Source organism: Mobula hypostoma, chromosome 11 (genome assembly GCF_963921235.1).
Source record: "Mobula hypostoma chromosome 11, sMobHyp1.1, whole genome shotgun sequence".
Taxonomy (NCBI): Eukaryota; Metazoa; Chordata; class Chondrichthyes; order Myliobatiformes; family Myliobatidae; genus Mobula; species Mobula hypostoma.
Window position 1 is genome coordinate 39,516,530 of NC_086107.1, and position 16,954 is coordinate 39,533,483.

The window sequence follows — 16,954 nt, forward strand, 5'->3', positions numbered from 1 at the left end:
AGTAATACATCCTTGCTTTTATACTCTGGTCCTCTGGAAATGAATAGTAACATTGCAGTTGGTTTCCTTACCACTGTCTCAACCTGCAAGTTAACTTTGAGGGAATTCTGCACAAAGATCCCCAGATCCTCTGTGCAAGATTTTTGAATTTTCTCCCTGTTTAGAAAATAGTCTATGCTTTTATTCCTTCTAACAAAGTGCATGACCATACACTCCTCTACACTGTATCCATCTGCCATTTCAATGCCCATTCTTCCTATCTGTCCAAGTCCTTTTGCAGACTCTCAGCTTCCTCAAGACTATCTGCCCCTCTGCCTATCTTTGTATTGCAATAAACATGGGCACAAAGCCATCATGCAAATCATTGATAAATAACATGAAAGGAGGCTGGAATCTTGTGGAATCTCATTCACTGGCAGCCAACCAGAATAAGTCCCCTCTCACCCATCTCTTTATATATGTGAAAAATCTTTTGGTATCCTCTTTGATATTATTGGCTAGCTTATCTTCGTATTTCACCTTTTCTCTCCTTATGTTTTTTTAAGTTACCCCTGGTTTTTAAAAGCTTCCCACGAATGTGTGCGATATTACATGCCCTCTCTCTTTTGCTTTTATGCTGTCTTTGACTTCCCTTGTTGGCCATTGTTGCCTCATCCTCCCTTTAGAATACTTCTTCATCTCTGGGATGTATCTATCCTGCGCCTTCTGAATTTCCCCGAGGAACTCCAGCCATTGCAGCAACACTATTGTTGCTAGTGTTCACTTCCAATCAACTTGGGCCAGCTCTTCTCTCATGCCACTGTAATTCCCTTTACTTCACTGTAATAATAATACTTCTGGCTTTATTTTACCCCTCTTAAACTGCAGGGTGAATTCTATCATATTATAATTACTGCCTCCTAAAGGTTCTTTCACCTTAAGCTCTCTATCAAATCTGGTTCATTACACGACACCTGATTCAGAATTGCTCTTCCCTAGAGGGCTCAACCACAATCTGCTCAACTGAACCATCTCGTAGGTGTTTCCTCTCTTGGGATCCAGCACCAACCTGATTTTTCCCAATCTATCTGCATATTGAAATCCCCTGTGACCATCATAACATTGCCTTTATTACATGCCCTTTCTATTTCCTGTTGGAAGTTTATATCCCACATCCTAACTCCTGTTCAGCTCCCTGAGACTGTTCTCTTCCCAACTTTTCCTATGCTACATCGAAGACTGCATTGATGCTGCTTCCTGAACCCCTACAGAGCTTGTTGATTTTATCAACTTTGTTTCCAACTTCCTTACTGCCCTCAAATTTACTTGGTTCATTTCCGACAGCTCCCTCCCCTTTCTCAACCTCTCTGTGTCAATCCCTGGAGACAGCTTATCTACTGATGTCTATTATAAACCCATAGACTCTCACTGGACACTGGACTTCTTCCCACCCTGTTATTTGTAAACATGCCATCCCCTTCTCTCAATTCCTCCGTCTCCAGCACATCTGCTCTCAGAATGAAGCTTTTCATTCCAGAATGAAGGTGATGTCCTCCTTCTTCAAAGAAAGGGGCTTCCCTTCCTCCACCATCAATGATGCCCTCAACCACAGTCTTCTATTTTGCACGTTTTCCTTCAACCCATCTTCCCGCCACCCCACCAGGGATAGGGTTCCTCTTGTCCTCATCTACCAACCTCCTCATCCAGCACATAATTCCCCGTCATCTCCAGCAGGATCCCAGCGCCAAACACATCTTTCCCTCCACACCACCACCCCCCCCACCTTCTGCTTTCCACAGGGATTGCTCCCTACGCAACTCCCTTGTCCATTCGTCCCTCCTCACTGATCTCCCTCCTGGCACTTATCCTTGCAAGTGGAACAAGGGCTACACCTGCCCTTACACCTCCTCTCTCACTACAATTCACAGCCCCAAACAGTCCTTCCAGGTGCGGCCACAGTTCACCTGTGAGCCTGTTGGGGTTATCTACTGTATCCAGTGCTCCAAGTGTGGCCTCCTATCTACTGGGGAGACCTGACACAGATTGGGAGACCACTTCACCAAGCACCTATGCTCTGTATGCCAGGAAAAAGCAGGATCTCCCAGTAACCACCCATTTTAATTCCACTTCCCATTCCCATCCCGATATGTCTATCCATGGCCTCCTCCACTACCAGGATGAGGCCACACTCAGGTTGGAGGAGCAACACCTTGTATTCCATTTGGATAGCCTCCAACCTGATGGCATGAACATCGATTTCTCAAACTTACGGTAATGCTCTTTCCACCCCCCTCCCCACACCTTTCACCACAACATTCCTCATTCCCATTTCTCTGTCTCACTTTCTCCTTACCAGCCTATCACCTCCCTCCCTCTGGTGCTCCTCCCCCTTTTCTTTCTTCAATGGCTTTCTGTCTCCTCCTATCACATTCCTCCTTCTCCGGCTCTGTATCTCTTTCACCAATCAGCTTCCCAGCTCTTTACTTCACCCTCCCGCACAACCCCCCCCCCCCATTTCACCTATCACCTTGTGGTTCTTTCTCCCCTCCCCCCACTTCTTACTCTGACTCCTCATCTTTTTTTCTAGTCCTGATGAAGGGTCTTGGCCTAAAACGTCAACAGTTTACTCTTTTCCATAGATGCTGCCTGGCCTACAGAGCTCCTCCAGCATTTTGTGTGTGTTTCTGCTTTCAAAATGCTTCTCCTTATTTATTAGAGAGACTATACAAAACTGGTTGTCTCTAATTATCGAAAGATGAAGCACTTGCTGTATGGATGAGTCATAAAACACTCGTTGATGTAAGATCACATGGCAGCTGCAGCTACAGTATTGTTTTTGAAGATGCACAGTCCTCAAAGGAGGAAGTGATGTGTCTCTATAACTCTAACATCTGGACCCTGCTAATATAATCAGCATGGCTGAAATAGATCTAATTGGGAAGCTAACATTGCAGAATGGTCAATTCTACAACCAGACATCAGCAAGCTGTTATCTCTGTCTGATCCTGATCACTAATAGAAATTTATATTTCTTCATAATCTGTAGCAGCCTGCTGGTACAGAATGCTGTCGTACAATACTTAACAGTATAAATGGAAAATAAAATAGTCTTCTCCCATCCTACAACTCTCTGAAAAATCTATCTCCTCTGATTCTCAATGGTTCAATTTAATATCAGAGAATGTATGCAGTATACAACCTGAAATTCTAACTCTCCTGATCTCTTATGGGTCCGTAAATCTATCAGATTTAATCAATTCTTGACTGGCCTTGAGCCTTGGAATTTGATCCTTAAATCTCGCTTTCTGTCTATAGGATGCTTTGATTAAGCATTAATTCATTCATTCTAACTTCTGTGATGAAGGGACCTGATGAAGAGTCTTGGCCCAAAACGTCGCCCGTACTCATTTCCATTGATGCTGCCTGGCCTGCTGGGTTCCTCCAACATTTTCTGTGTGTTGCTATTCTAACTTCTTACTGAGATTGGAGTAAAATTTGTTTCATGAAACTGCTGTGAAGTGCCTTTGCATGTTTTCTGGAAAGGGTAAATAGAAGTTGTGTCTTTTTCATGGGATGGACTTTTTCTGAATTGGACAGCCATGCTTTGAGAACACATACTTTACATCTACTTGTGTTCCATTATCTGAAGACTTGAGAAACATAGAAAAGTACCTTTTGAATTCCTGGCCTGGATTTTGCAGTCAGCAGTGAGCTAATGGTACTCAGCACTGATCTTTGCTTTGATTATGTTTGCTCACTTGCCTTGCGCAATTCTCCTAGCAAGAACTTAGTTAAAAACTGTGAGAATTTTTCTCTCTGTCCTTTTGCAGAGCTCTGTAGGGAATAATACACTTCCACAAACTAACAATGAGTTATCCAGGGAGAATTACAGCATTTAGAAATCATTAAAGTTTTGATCACTATGGAAAATATTAAAAAAATATGGATTAACAAGCCAGTTAAAATATAATATCTAGGTCTCTCAATATAATTTTTGACATTGAAAATCTTCATCCTTCTTCATTCTACTGTAAAAGTTAACAATATTAAATTTATAAGGCATTTATAATTTCTGTGATTTCTCTTGATGAAATGCATGAACACTAGTTGCTTTTCCTTGTGCAGAATATTTTACCCATATACTGTACTACTACAAAATTATGCCACTGTTTATAAAGTACTTCACAGTAAAAATGGTATGGGTTGATTATAAGAAACCCTGTGTGTGTTTAGCTTGCAAGATTCATTTTCATCATATTTTAATAATGGAATTTGAATGAGACCCTGTAGTTCTCACTTTGAGTTGTTCTAATTTCTATTTCAGAAGCTGGAACTTATAAATCACTGTTAAATTATTCTTTACATTTTGGCTTCTGATCTGAAGCATGCTTCTTTATACTGGTCGTCTCACCTCTCCACTCTTAGTCTTGATGCAGGGTTTCAACCCTAAACATTGACAATTTCTTTCCTCTGACAGATGATGCTCGACTGCTGTGTTCCATCCTGCAGTCTCGTGTCTCCAGGCTCTTGCCTTCTTTGAGAATTTGAATACTCAGGCCTCCATTTACTATATCACCGTGCATTTTCTTTTCAAGATGGGAAAGACGAGTTTATGAGACGTTAAACCCTTTAACAACAACAAAAAAGAGTTCTGCAAGTCATTTTACAGGTCTCTGCTGCTGTTGTTTTTACACGAGTGAACAACTAGAGCTGTGGATGCCCTGTCTTGGAGAAGTAAGGTAATTTTTCAATGTGCTCATTCAGGTTCACGTTCCTACTGTATGATTGGGAGAATGTTTTAATCCAAGTTAGTCTCCCAGCAACTGGAAAATGTGGCAGTGAAAATAATTGGGAGCTGCCAGCTTACTAGAAATCTCTTTTTATAGCACTCTGGTTGATCAAAGGAGCAAGATGCACTCATCCGCTCTATGTGGACAGCTTTAGTCTCCTTTTTCCTGATCCGAGCTTCTCCCATGCATTTGTTTTTCTAATTCTGGAAAACTTTCCAACTCTCTCATTAGTTTTCTAGTCTGACATACAAATAGATTAAAAAGGATTAAAAATCTGGCAGGAACTCTGCATCCTTGGCTGCATTTGGCCTCCTTTCTTCACTCCCCCATTAATACCAGTGCCTTCTTAACATTACATAAAATCAAATAATGTGGCGCTAAAGTCAACATAGACCATTTAACCAATTGCTAAGTGTTTGTAAGCTGCTTCCTTTAACTTTGGTTGGGTAATTCATAGTGTTCATAGGGTTATGCACACAGAAACTAACCCTTCAGCCCACCAGGTCTGCACCAGCCATCAACCACCACTTACATTAATCCCATAGCAATTCAACTCGCCCTCTGAGACTTTATGCATTAGTTTCAACTTACAGCAGCTAATCAACCTACCTTGAGATGTTGTAGGAAACTGTAGCATCTGGGGAAGCCTGCACATTCAAAGGAAGAACATGTAAATTCCAGACAAACAGCACCAGAGGTCAGGATTGAATCAAGGCTGCAGCGCTATGCCACCCTAGATAGCCTTCCCAAACCATTTCCTTTAAACCACTAAGCATATTCATAATTGATGTACCTTCCAAACAGTAGAGCACCTTCTGACTTCACTATAACTGAACGAGTTATTGGCAAGCATAAAGGCTTCGTTGCAGGAAGAAGTGAATAATTTATGGTGAGTTAACCACCTTCATCACTGTAATAATGAAGGAAGAATTAAATGAGAGTACAAAATTTTGATTGATGTCTTGTACTCTACATGTACACATTAGATTTGCAATTCTGTCTAAGGGTGCTGCATGGATAATGTTTGTCTTGGAGAGGAGAGGTAATGTAATGGATAATTAGAATAATTAGTTTGAAAATCCAATCCTTTGATGCAAGTATAATAATTGCTACCTAGTCCATTGCCCGTATTCAAGAAAGCATTTTGTGTGGCATAGTTTCTGAGGAGACATTGGATTGCGTAGAAAGGGAGAGAATTTAAAAGAAGCGAGTGGGGTTAGTTGGCACATTTTGCACGCCACATTTCCTGAGGAGACATTGCATTACGTTGAAGGAGAGTGAGTTTAAAAAAAGAGAGCAGGCTATTTGGCACATTTTGCATGTCATAGTTTCCGAGAAGACATTGGATTGTGCATAATTAGGTCCAATAAAAATAAGTTAGGTTTAAGTGGAGCAGCCATTGTGTGAGTGGGCCAGTGTTAGAATGGGGAGTTGGGACTTTGGCTCATTAAGGCTTCAGTGAGGGGAGGAATAGGCTGTAAGTAGAGTTTTAAAATCATTTATCTATTCTTTATTTCTTTCTTATTGCACACTTTAGAGCAGTGTGGATGCCAGGAAGGATAGTGGAATCTCCTCCTGTAGGATGTGGAAAGGCAGGGAGACCTCCGGCATCCCTTTCAACTACACCTGCAAGAAGTGCATCTGCTGCAGTTTCTAACAGACAGCGTTATGGAGTTGGAGCTGGAGCTGGATGAACTCTGGATCATTTGTGAGGCCGAGGGGCTGATAGACAGGACATGCAGGGAGGTAGTCACATCCACAGGTAAATGAGTGACCTGCAGGAGGGGTAAGGGGATAGGCACCCAGTACAGAGTACCCCTGTGGTACTTCCTGAACAACAGGTATAGCGCTTTGGATACTGTGTTGGTGTGGGGAAGGGGAGTCGGTGGAATGACCTAGCACAGTGACCTAGAATGACCTAGCAGAAGAAGGCCACAGTGGTTAGGTCTCTGGCACTGAGTCTGGTTCTGTGGCTCAGGGGGGAAGGGGTGAGACGAAGTGAGCTGTAACAATTGGGGATTCATTGGTTAGGGGAACAGAAAGGAGATTCTATAGATGAGAACCTGTTTCCTGCACAGTATGCTGCCTAATGGGTGTCAGGGCCAGGGACATCTTGGATTGAGTCCACAGCACTCTTAAATTGGGAAGGTGAGCAACCAGAGGTTATAGTCCACATTGGTACCAATGACATGGTAGGAGGGGTGACGAGGTCCTGCAAAGTGAGTTCGGGGAATTAGGTGCCATGTTAAAGGACAGGACCCCTAGGGTTGTGATCTCAGCATTGCTATCCATGCCACATGCTGAGGGCAGAAATAGGAAGATCATACATTTTAACACATGGAGATGGTGCGGGAGAGAGGGCTTCAGATTTTTGGATCGCTGGTCTCTCTTCCAGAGAAGGTTGGACCTGTACAGAGAGGACCGTCTGCACCTGAACTGGAGGGGTCTAATATCCTAGAGTGAACGTTTGCGAGTGCTGCACTTGTGGGGGAGGGTTTAAGCTAGAATTGCAGGATGGTGGGAACCAGAGCACCAGAACAGATAGTGGAGTGGTTGTGGAGAATAATGTTGTTAAGCCTACATACAAAGTCAGGTATAAAGATTGAGATTGGTGGGACTAATGTTCTGAGCTGTGTATACTTCAATGCAAGAAGTATTGCAGAAAAGGCAGATGAGCTTAGGGCATGGATCAGCATCATGACATTGTAGCCATTAGTGAAACTTGGTCGCAGGAGGGGCAGGATTAGCAGCTCAATGTTACAGGGTTCCGTTGTTTTAGATGTGACAGAGTGGGAGGGATTAAAGATAGAGGGTGGCATTACTTGTAAGGGAAAACGTCATGACAGTGCTCAGTAAGGATAGACTGGAGAACTCTAGTGAGGCTTTATGATTAGAAATGAAGAATGAGAAATGTATGATCATGTTATTGGGATTGTACCATAGACTATCCAACAGTCCATGGGATTTAGAGGAGTAAATTTGTAGAGACATCGCAGATTGTTGCAAGAAACCTAAGGTTGTGAAAGTAGGTGATTTTAAACTTTCCATGCATTGATTGGGACCGCATAATGTAAAATGGCAGGATGGGAAAGTGTTTGTCAAATGTGTTCAGGATAGTTTTCTTAATCAGTACACAGAGGTCCCAACTAGAGAGAGTGTGATACTAGATCTCTTGGGTCTATTACTCTGGTTGAGATTCTAAATTGGAACGAGGCTAAGTTTGATGGTACCAAAAAAGATCTGGCAAGTGTCAATTGGGGCAGATTGTTTTCTGGCAAAGGTGTACTTCGTAAATGGGAGTCCTTCAAAAGTGAAATTTTGAGAGGATAGAGTTTGTATGTTCCTATCAGAATAAAAGGCAAGGATAACAAATTTAAGGGACATTGGTTTTCAAGAGATATTGAGACCCTAGTTAGGAAAAAGGATAAGGAAATCTGTAGATGCTGAAAATCCAAGCAACATACAAAATGCTGGAGGAACTTGGCAGGCCAGGGAGCATCTATGGAAAAGGATAAACAGTCGACATTTCGGGCCGAGACTCTTTATCAGACTGATAAAGGGACCTGATGAAGTGTTTAGGCCTGAAACATCGACTGTTTACTCTTTTCCACAGATGCTGCCTGGCCTGCTGAGTTCCTCCAGCATTTTTTGTGTGTTGCCTAAAAAAAAGGTGTATAGCAGATAGGAACAAATGAGGTACTTGTGTGTAGGAAATTCAAAAGAACACTTGAAGCAATCAGGAGGGCTAAAAGAAAATATCTAGCAGACAAGTTGAAGGAGAATGCTAAAGGCTTTTGCAGATATATTAAGAGCAAAAGGATTGCAAGAGTCAAAATTGGTCCTCTGGAAGATCAGGGTGTAAATCTATGCATGGAGTTGAAAGAGATGGGAGAGATTTTAAATGGATTTTTTTTGCAGCTATTTGCTCAGGAGAGAGTCATGGACCTTATACAGATTATAGAGGAAGAGGTGTTTGCCGTCTTCAGTCAGATTAGGATGCATATATCCCCAGGACTGACAGGTGTTCCCTCAGACCCTGTGGGAGACCCTGCTAGAGCAGAAAGTGCAGGGGCCTAGCAGAGATATTTAAAAATCCTTAGCCACAGGCAAGGTGCCGAAAGATCGGAGGATAGCTAATGTTGTTCCGTTGTTTAAGAAAAGCTCTAAGAATAAGCCATGAAATTAGAGGCTAGGAGCCTGACTTAATTTGTGGGAAAGTTTTTGGAATATATTCCAAGAGACCGGATATAAGTATTTAGATAGATGGGGACTGGTAGGGATAGTCAACATGTCTTAGTGTGTGGAAGGTCATGTCTGACAAATTTTATAGAGTTTCTTGAGGAAATTATCAAGTTGAAGAAGGCAAGGGATGTTCATGGACTTTATTTAACAAGGCCTTTGACAAGGTCCCGCATGGGTAGTTGGTCAAGAAGGTTCAGTTGCTTGGCATTCAAGATGGAGGCAGAGAATTGGATTAGAGACTGCCAGTGAACAGTAGTTGATGGTTGTCTCTCTGACTGGATGCCTTTGACTGGTGGAAAGCCACAGAGATCGATGCTGGGTCTGTTGGTGCTTGTTATCTATATCAACGATTTGGATTATAATATGGTAAACTGGATCAGCAAATTTGCAGATGACATCAACTTTGAGGGTATAGTGGAGAGCAAGGATCTTTGCAGCAGGATCTAGAAAGATGGGCAGAAAAATAGCAGGTGGAACTTCATGCTAACAAGTGTGAGGTGTTGCACTTTGGGAGGACCAACCAGGGTAGATCTTACATGGTGAGTGGTAGGGCGCTGATGTGTGTAGTAGAACAGAGAGATCTGGGAATACAGATGTATCATTCCTTGAAAGTGGCATCACTGGTAGATAGTGTGGTAAAGAAAGTTTTTATCACATTGGCCATAAATTAATGTATTAAGTACCGGAGTTGCAATATTATGTTGAAATTGTATAAAATGTTGGTGAGGCTTAATCTGGAGTATCATGTGCATTTTGGTTACCTACATGCAGAAAATATGTAAAGATGATTTAAAGAGTGCAGAGAAAATTCTGGATGTTGCTGGGATGCGAGGACCTGTGTTACAGAGAAAGGTTGAATAGGTTAGAACTTTATTCCCTGGAATGTGTAGAAGATTGAGAGGAGATTTGATAGAGGTATACAAAACTAAGGGGTATTGATAGGGTAAATGCAAGCAGGCTTTTTTCACTGAGGCTGGGTGAGACTACAGCTAGAGATAGGTTGATGGTGAAAGGTAAGGGGAACATGAGGGGAACTTCACTCAGTGGATGGTGAGTGTGTGGAACAAGCTGCTAGTCCAAGTGGTGGTTCGATTACAGTATTTAGAAGAATATTTGATAGGTACTGTAAATGGGTCAGAGGGATATGGTGAGCACAGACTAGATGGGCCAAAGGGTTCTATGACTCTGACACATTTGCCTTTCAACCAGGCCATCATAATCCACATAAGCTTTTCTCTTCCCAATTAAATCAGGAATTTCTTGAGTCACAATATTACCCTTTGCCCTAGCCAGCTGTCGTTCTTTGTTTGCCCACTTTGGTTTTTGTTTTTATTCAGTCGGGTTTTCTCTCTACATTATTTCACCAGGCCAAATTGTTAATGGCTTGCAGTTCCGTGGTTTTTCACAGTTGTGGAGAATACCATGCATCCACTAAAGAGGAGATTCCACTGCCCCCAGCAGGTGCAGAGACTTTAGTGTGCTGAGAAAGGGTAGCCAAATGACCCCGAGGAAGTACACCTAGAAGACAACCAGCATAAGAGTAAGAGGAAGGTGAAGTGGGGCACTCAAATGGGTAGCAGGCCATCTTTTCAGACCAGGAGATGACCTGGTTCAACACATTGTGAGTCACTGGTAATGGGGCCCTGCTGTCCTCACTGCTTAATTTTCTGTGCAATCTGAGGAAGACGGCACTTGCACCGAATGGCTGTGCATAATGGAGAGATTTGTGTCTCTGCTCCTGAGTGTGAGAGATGAGTTCACATTTGCCACATAGCAACATGAGTAGGAGAGTGATCTGCTCACACATTGCATGCAGGAGAACAATTATCTTGTATGCAGTGTCTATTTGAAGAGGACATCCAGCTGATGTTCAACATATTTCATCTGGGGAACTGTGAGCTGTTCCAATCTGCTCACATCCCTGTGTCAAATCTGCTCATAGGTTGCTCTACTTTGTTTACTGAGGGTATCAAGCTGTTCCATAGTCATATATGGCTGTTCCTTCAGAGCTTTGAGCTGTTCCTCTGTGGCAGAGACTAAACCTAAAGTTGGAGGAATGAAAAACAGGTGTTATGTGTCTATATTTCTATCTGAAGCACTAAGAGCAGTAAGTTGCTAAAACCTCCAAGAGAATACACAGAATGGAAGACAAGGTCTCCTGGCTCCACACAATCTCCTATGAAAGCTTAGCAATGGACACCTTCATGCTCCTCATCATCTTCTTCTGTATCAGCCTGTTCATCCAAAAACATCCCAATTGCGCTACTCTTCAAAATGCTGTCAGGAAGTATTGTGCATGAACCCCTCCATCATAGATTTCCTATAATTCATGCTGGACTCAGCCCGAGGGTGTCTGGTGCCTCTCCCTCATGAATAACCAACTATTCTGAGCCCTCACATTGCCATTCTTTGAAGTGATGTGAGTGTTAGGAGGTATCCCCATCACCGTCCTCCCACCCCATCCACTGCATCCTCTCCTGTTATTCTGGTGACAGGAAAGCAGTGGGCCTCTCCTTGTATATTGAGAACACAAAACAAGAGTATTGCACTCCTCTGCATCCAAAACACTTTCATGGTGATACAGCATGACATAAGCAATGAAAATATAGCCTATTATTCAATATATTAATGACTTGGATGAGGGAATTAAATGCAGCATCTCCAAGTTTGTGGATGACACGAAGCTGGGTGGCAGTGTTAGCAGTGAGGAGGATGCTAAGAGGATGCAGGGTGACTTGGATAGGTTGGGTGAGTGGGCAAACTCATGGCAGATGCAATTTAATGTGGATAAATGTGAAGTTATCCACTTTGGTGGCAAAAATAGGAAAACAGATTATTATCTGAATGGTGGCCGATTAGGAAAAGGGGAGGTGCAACGAGACCTGGGTGTCATTATACACCAGTCATTGAAAGTGGGCATGCAGGTACAGCAGGCGGTGAAAAAGGCGAACGGTATGCTGGCATTTATAGCGAGAGGATTCGAGTACAGGAGCAGGGAGGTACTACTGCAGTTGTACAAGGCCTTGGTGAGACCACACCTGGAGTATTGTGTGCAGTTTTGGTCCCCTAATCTGAGGAAAGACATCCTTGCCATAGAGGGAGTACAAAGAAGGTTCACCAGATTGATTCCTGGGATGGCAGGTCTTTCATATGAAGAAAGACTGGATGAACTGGGCTTGTACTCGTTGGAATTTAGAAGATTGAGGGGGGATCTGATTGAAACGTATAAGATCCTAAAGGGATTGGACAGGCTAGATGCGGGAAGATTGTTCCCGATGTTGGGGAGGTCTAGAACGAGGGGTCACAGTTTGAGGATAGAGGGGAAGCCTTTTAGGACCGAGGTTAGGAAAAACTTCTTCACACAGAGAGTGGTGAATCTGTGGAATTCTCTGCCACAGCAAACTGTTGAGGCCAGTTCATTAGCTATGTTTAAAAGGAAGTTAGATATGGCCCTTGTGGCTACAGGGGTCACGGGGTATGGAGGGAAGGCTGGGTTCTGAGTTGGATGATCAGCCATGATCATAATAAATGGCGGTGCAGGCTCGAAGGGCCGAATGGCCTACTCCTGCACCTATTTTCTATGTTTCTATAATGGGGGTATATTCAGCACAACCATAAAACCATGGACAGGGAGGCCATTGTCTCTAAGTAAGTCAAAAAGAGCTACCCATCCCAATCTCAATTCCTGCACTTGATCTGGGGACTTGCAGGTGATGGCTTCTCAATAGCACCTTGCAACACTGTTTAACACATTGTTGGTGATTTGTTTCACTCAGTGAATTGCAGACCTCAATCACACTCTGGGTGTAAATACTTCCCTCATCTCCACTATAATCCTTTTACCAACTATTTTAAAATTAAGTATCAATATTTTGAAACTCCCAAAATGTCAACAATTTCTTTCCTCTCACAGATGCTGCTCGACCCAGCAAATTGTTTGCTGCTCCATATTCCAGCATCTGTAGTCTCTCGTGTCACCCAAGTCCCTGGTCTTTGATTCCTTAGTTACAGGAATATGACCTTCCTTGTTATTCTACCCAGGGTGTTCATAATTTTATACATCTCAGTTAAGTTTCTCCCAGTGTCCTCTGTTTCAAAGAGAAGACCTACAGCCTAAAAATGATTTCCCCCAGTTAAAATTTTCTCATCATCACAACATCCACTTAAATCTCCTTTTCTAGTGCATCACGTCTTCTGTAATATGGTGACCAGAACTCTACCAGACTGAAAGCAATGAAATCACCACAGTCCATTTTGTTGTTTTTTTACTTGTTACTGTAATACTTTTTGTGAGATGTAATTAATGGTTACAGAGTGCGGTCACTACACTACAGAAAGGATGTGATTTCACTGGAGAGGAAGCACAGGAGATTCTCTAGGATGTTGCTTAGACTGGAGGACTTCCATTATGGAGAGAGAATGAGTAGGCTGGGCTTATTTTTCCTGGAGTGAAGGAGGCTGAGGGGTGATCTGAGCGAAGTCAATAAAACATGAGAAGCATAGATACTGTAGAAAATCATTTTTCCCATGGTGGGGGTATTTAAAAACAAGAAAGCACAGGTTTAAGGTGGGAGGAAGGAGTTTTAAGGTGGATCTGAGGGGTGTGCTCTTAACAGAGTGATTTATATCTATAATTACTGTGTTTTTATAAGGCATTTAGATAGATACATAAATAGGTGAGGTAGGTATAGAAATGGGAATTGGGATTAGTTTAAATGGGCAAAAGTTTGGCATAAATGTGATGGGCTGAAGGACCGTTTCTGTGCCATACAACTCCTGGTGCTAATTCAAACACTATTCAAAACAGTTGTTGTCTCTTTAAGATAAACTACCAGTTGTTTTGTTATCAATTATTCATCATTAATTCTACCCTGAGAATTAGGAGCCATGACACTTCTATGGCCAAAAACGTGAGCATTGAAAATGGTGATTTAGCAAAGGTTAAATGGACTACATAAATTGACCACATGTAATGGAAAAGCAGGTTACACTACATCAGTGTATTACTTCTGTTATTCATGCATTTGTAAAATGTAATTAACATCTTTGAAAATGAATCCAGTATTTACTTTTGTCCATTATTCTGATATTCAGTCCTAGTAGAAACAGTGTTGTACCTGTGTTCATGTTTTGTACCTACACATCAATCAGTTTAGTAAATCTTCTTTGGCAGTCTGTCAGGATCGAGGATGAATTGCTTCTATTCCAGTTTTGTGGGTCCTGACTTGGCTAATGAGGCCAAAACAGGAACTTCAGACTCTTCCACTGTTGGGCAGGAGGTGGATGACGGGCTGAGCAGGTCAAGTGCTGCATTCATTCAATGCACAGCCAGGGCAATGTGATCTCAAGTTTCTCAGTACCATCCTGAATATTCTTAAGTAGTCATGTGCCAGATTCCCACACATCAGTGGGAATGATTAATTTCTTCAAGGAGTTTTGAGAACTTCCTTGAATAATTTTTCTTGCCTGGTAATCTCTTCACATGAGAGAGCTTGTTGTGCAGTGGCGATATGTTGACTGTGCCATTGGGTGGATGGAACTCACACTGGGATTCAGGGAGCCTGATGGTGACTTCCCCTGTATCCGACAGCAGGGAGACTCATCTGTAATTACCACAACCAGTCTGCATCTTTGAAGGAAGTCACATTTATAACATCTGAGGTCACCTAGTATGTCCTCCTCTTGCCAGACATGATGATAGATAAGGGATTTGCTATTGAAGCTCTTTACCACAGCATAGGATTTCAGCAGGGATACCATTGGCTTCTGAGGTCTTGTTGCTTTTGAGCTGAGATACGGGATAGGGGTACAAATCTGAGGCTCCGCTTAAATTATCCTTATCACTTGTGATAAGTCAAATTCATAGCAGATGGTCCAGTCGAAATTATACTGATATGGCAACATGAAGAAAATATAGAATTTTGCTCTTTGCACTGATTATGCAGTGCATCTACTATCACTTGGGGGGTGACTGTATGGTTTTTCAGTTTGATATGCTGAGCTAGAAGAGAAGGTATTGGATAAGTGGTCTTTGAGCAGAATAGGTTCTGTGACAACTTTTCCTTTATTTTAATTATAACACCAAATAAATCTATAGAATGCATTTGACATCATAGTTAGTCACATTTTTGCTTGCAGTAAGTAAGATTATGGTTCAAGAGAGTTCCCCTACATAAGTCACCCCAAATCCAAACAATGTAAGAGTCAATGGCAGTGTGCAACTATTACCCAAGCTGCAGATTAATGTTTATTATTTTTTGTATTTTTAATGTTAGTCTTTTCTAGCCATTTGAAAAATGTATTTTGCGTATATATCTCTTCTTTGTACCTGCTATTGTCGTGTGATTTTATTTTGTATAGAAAAATAAAACATCTTTTCTATGTTAACTGTTCTTGGAAGTAATATTTCTGTAATTCTGTAATTCAGTTAGATTATGTTTAAAAAAAAATCTGTTCAAACAGTGCTATGTTTTAATCTCTGGTCTGTAAAATCAAAGGATTCTGGAAGTGAATTAAAGTTATTTTACAGGAGTAACAAATTGGTTGGTTTAATTCATTTTCATTCATTAATGTAATGACTTACTTGAAAGTCAGGAGCAATATTAATGCATACGGCATCCACTACCATTTAATAACTACAGTTATTTACCTGGGACATGTGTCTGGAAATACAAAACTGAAAATACTTGTGACCCCAGATGTATTGTGTCATAGATTATAAATACCTGAAGATGAAATTATCTGCACTTTTGGGTGGGTTTGCATTATTGGACAAGGCAAATTTGACTTCAGCAATACCTGTTCTCTGCACTAAATATTACAAGAACAGCATAACTAAGAAGCTACTTAAAAATCTGAACTAATGCCTATTAGGTCTGTGGTTGACAGCAGAAAAAATTGAAATGGGATGGCTTTGTGGAGTCAGTTTACATCATTTCACACTCAGTTCAGAACAATTTGGCATTGGTAACTATTTTTACCAGAGTCTAACGAAAATAATGCAATGCCAAGATGTGTTCATTTGTGAAATAACCCAAAGCTTAATGATGCTCCTGCACAGGATGAATTAGATTTTCATATTTAGTAGAAAAGAGGATTGACACATTTTTAGTAAAATATCTTTTTGGGAGTTAACCAAGATGCCAAGGAAATATCTTTTCACTTTTTAAGGAAAAGAATCTGCATCTATAGCTTGCCTTCCATATCCGCAGGACATTCCAAAGCAATTTATGGCTTTATGACCACTGAAGTAGAATCACTGACAGATTTTGGTAGCCAAAAACAGCCATCATAGAATAGAAAGGACAGTTGATTAAGTTTAACAGACATGTGTAAGTCACAAAATACAAAGGTTGTTAATAGTCAGTGAAGTATAAACTGGATAGTGATCACATTTAATTGAAGAACATGTTTATTTCCAGGATCAGAGTTCTGAATTGGGTATTGTTTTAAAAAGCCACTCATGGCAATTAAAATTCTGTAAAGACAATATAACATAAGACTGGGAGCAAAAGAGCTTGAGATAAGGTTTGCATGATCCTCACATTTATTTAGGCTGCGGCAATGAAATTGGCTCAAGATGATATGACCAGATGGGAGATTTCTAAAAAAGGGAATTAATGTAGAATTGATGTAAACGGGAGGTTGCTGGTTGGAACAGACCCAGTGGGCTATAGGGCCTGTTTTTATGTTGTATCTCCATGACTCGGAACCTGAACAATAGGTCCACTCTAAAATATCAGCATGATTGAATGGTACAGCGGACTTGATGGGCTAAATAGCCTAACTCTGCTCCTATATCCTATGGTCTTGTATCTCCAAAGACATCTAGGGCATCAACAACAGGCAGAAGAGTTGCCTGTTACTATGATAATAGGGACCGCAAGAACTTGGGTTAGGACAGTGATGACGCCATGAGACCCAAGAATAGAAAGGATCCTTGT